Source organism: Rhamphochromis longiceps, linkage group LG17 (assembly GCF_057381845.1).
Source record: "Rhamphochromis longiceps isolate RC_006_pf linkage group LG17, R_longiceps_female_GT1.1, whole genome shotgun sequence".
NCBI lineage: Eukaryota > Metazoa > Chordata > Actinopteri > Cichliformes > Cichlidae > Rhamphochromis > Rhamphochromis longiceps.
Genome location: NC_140573.1, coordinates 33,497,574 through 33,501,478, shown reverse-complemented (window position 1 = coordinate 33,501,478; position 3,905 = coordinate 33,497,574).

Sequence of the window (3,905 nt, the reverse complement as noted above, 5' to 3'; positions counted from 1 at the left end):
CTATAATTCCTTTCCTTCTGTTTGCTGTTTAAGAAAACAAATATTTCCTTCAAATTATGTCTTTGAGAGACAAATTGCCACTTGCTTGATTTTCTAACTGACCTCTTTTTTTTTTTTTTTTTTTTTTTTGTCAAATACTAAGATACTTCTTGGGAGAAAAACTAGCCATGTTTTGCTGATGTTAGCTTCTGTAGGTAACTCGGTTAATAAGACGTTGTGAATGCCAAGTCTTACCAAAAAGGCTGGACGAATAATGACTCTTACAATGTACACTCCAATAAAAGGTTGATATATACGTATTTTGTTATTTGGACTCGTTGCTATGTTTGTTGTTTGTTTTAACCTTCACATCTTGTCACAATGGATGTCTCCTCCAATCTTTGCCTTTCGTACAAAACCACTGGTAAATCTTTTGTTGTAGGTCTCACAAGACATGGTAACATTCCTTTTCTATAATGAAGAGGTCAAATGAAAGGAGATCACAATCATGTCAGTCCAGCATGTAATGTGAGCAAGGAATGTAGGTCCCATCACCTACAGATCTGGAAACAGCTGGACAGAGGATTATCACAGCCTTTACTGACCCAGGTAGAATAAAGGGCAAAACATGGCTGCAGTCCTGACTGTGAATTTCAGCTGTTGATTCTTAAAATTAAAAAAAATAAGACTTTTTTTTTTTTTTCCCCCTTGTGATCAGAATGAGCTCATGTGAGGTAACAAGATAATAGTAGTCCAGTCCATTGAGGCTGTGTTACCTTATTTGACAGGAGTCTGTAAATCTAAGCATGCATTTCTTTGTATTTGGTGCCACTTGATGAATATCAAAATGCATTATACTCTAAGTAAATGAAGAAAGCTATATACACGCACAAGACAGACACAAACACAAGAAAGAAAGACTGAGGAAATAATAATTGGCCTTTCCATGTTATTTATAGACATGTATTGACCACAACAGCAATGTGCTTTGGTAATTTATTTTTAGTAAATAGCCACATCAGCTGGTCTGTTATCTTCCCTGTCTTCTGGTGAGCTTATGAAAGGGATTAGGGCAGGTATGGCACTTTCCATCAGTGTGCTCCTACTTTGATAGACTACTTCCACAGAGACCAGCACACACAAAGAGAGAAAAAGCTTTTATATAAGCAGAAGCACTTCTGTGAAGTTTTTGTGTGTTTAATGGGAATGCTTTCAAAGATATTATGTCATTTTCTTCCTTTGAATATGGAATTTTTCAGTTAGTGAATGCAGAGGACCACTAAATATGTCCTTACCACTTTCACTGTAACTAGTATTTCAATGACCCTGAGCCAGTTTATTGAAAAAACAAAAAGGATGTTGGGCAAGTTCATTGGCCAGTGAGACAAACTGGATAAATTACTCAATTATATTTATGCCAATATAATTCCTTGATCAAAGGTTAAATTTGATACTCCCATCCATCAACCCACAGATTGTTGTACACAGTGACAGCACAGCTAAATGCGGTGTATCTGATATCCCCGTATTGGTGTTGTTTCTATATCATAATAATGTTGGTTCAGCATTGAAAGCCAGATTAAAAGATTAAAAGCCACTGACCAATCACGTTCTTGTGATGTCATAAGTTTGAGATCTGGTGGAAAAAGCTAAAACCATTAGCTAATTTCTTGGTAAGTTGATCCTGGAGCGACACTGTTATAATGATATAGAACAAAGCCAACACGGGGATATCAGAATTGGCACATAACACATAAAAGTGTTTTAAAAAGTGTTCCTTAAACAGTCAGCCTTTCTGCGATAGTAAATAGTCTATTGTAAAATAATCTACCACGTTAACATAATTCGGCACTACGTGTGTCAGCTTTTGACCCTACGAAAAATAAAATGCTGCTCACCCCTGACTCACCACTGACATTTTATCAATGGAGTTCATCATTGTAATAGTTAACTGTACTCTTCTAACAGCAGCAGTAGCTGCCTATGTTAATATTTCAAACAACCCGAATGTTGTGACTCAGAGGCCTAACAGCTCTGGGTTATGTGTGGCTTTGGCAAAATATGTGATACATGAAAACTTGCCTGCTTAACATTTTTTGTGGTTCAGAAAAGGGTTTTAAAATTCTCTGCAGAGCATTAAACCCAGTGTACATCCTTAAAATCATGGCAAGAATTCCATATGGGATAGTGTAGTGACCACCCTGAGTGCATCTACAAGCAGGAAGTCTCTGCTCTTTATCGATGATTTTTATGGAAGAATGCCTCTATTTACAGCTTGACAGACATGACAAAGTGCTGTGCTTGAGTAGAGGAAGTTGTTTCTTTTTTTTAAACTGCAGGACACTTAGCTAGTATTGTGTATACTGAGCTGCTGTGCATCGGATGCCACTGATAGAATGGTTTCCAGTATAAATAGTCCCCTCCATAGGAGCCCAGTTTAACTATATTCAGACTTCTCACATCTAGATTATTGTTGCAACTTCTGCAGCTTCCATTTGTGCAAATTTGTGCAATGTAGTGAGCTTATTGAAATACGTTTTATGTCTTCCATCCTGTCTTCCACCAATGAGAAGAAGTCTTCAGACTCAGTGGCTATATGTGAAATAAAAAACATATTTTTTCAGCAAATTTGAATCTTGAATGTTGAAACCTAAGCCTTCTGATGCACAATAAACCCAATGATCAAGTGACTGGTGCTTTGGAGACTGTCGGTCCTGATCAAATCTGTAGTTTTCTGGCCGTTGCCACCTCTCAGGGCCTGACACTGCTGTCTTTGAACAGCTGTTCTGTGGATTTAGGAGTTGGGGAACTCTTCCAAGACATATAAACAAACACAAGACCAGGATTAGGATGGCTGACACTAATAGATCACAATTCTCAGTCTCTTGATTTCACTCTCTCAACTCTCATCCCCCACCTCATATGATCTTCTTCTTGACACGTCATTCCTTCTTTCCATTCTGATTTGTCATCTCACTAGCACCTGACTATCATGTCAGTGTGACTGCTCTAACAGGGCATACCACAACCTGATAAAGTTCAAACTGAGGATCAGAATGGGGAAGAGAGGTAATATAAGTAACCCAAAAGAGGTCAAAACATCTAGTGAGTGGCAGTTCTCTGGATGAGAGAACCTTCTTGTTAGAGGTCAGAGGAGAATAGTCAAACTGCTTTGAGGTCATAGGAAGGCAACAGTAACTCAAAAACCACTTGTTACAGCCAAATGCAAAAGAGCATCTCTGCATGCATTTAACTGAAACTTGGAGTACATTGGCTATAACAGCAGAAGCCACTCTAGGTACCATTCCTGTCAGCTAAAAGCAGGAAACTGATGCTCTCAAAATTTGATAATAGAATATTGGAAAACCCATTGGCTGCTCTCATGAATCTCAATTTCTGCTCCGCCATCCGGATGGTAGGATCAGACTCTGGTGTAAACAACCTTAAAGAATGGATCCATTCTGCCCTTTGTTCATCCCTTTATGACCCCAGTCTACCAATCTTGTGATGGCTGCTTCCAGCAGGATACTGTTGCCATGTCACAAAGCTCAGATAATCTGGTTTCTTGAACATGACAATGAGTTTATGTACTAAAACGGCCCCCACAGTCAGATAGAAGCTAATAGAGCACCTCTGGGGTCTGGTAGAGGAGATTCGCATCATGGATGTGTACCTGCAGCCGTGCGATGCTGACAGTTAATATGGACTATCTATATGGACTATTAATCTCTGAGGAATGTTTCCAGCAGGTTTTTGAATCTATACCACTGAGAACTGAGGCAGTGTTCTAAAAGGGAGTTCAGTCTAGTACACGTCAGATATACCTCGCAAAGTGACTGGTGAATGTACTTATGCCACTTTTGCACTGTATTAGTATTATTCTTTTAAATTTACGGAGGATTACAATAAATTCCTGCATTTAAAAA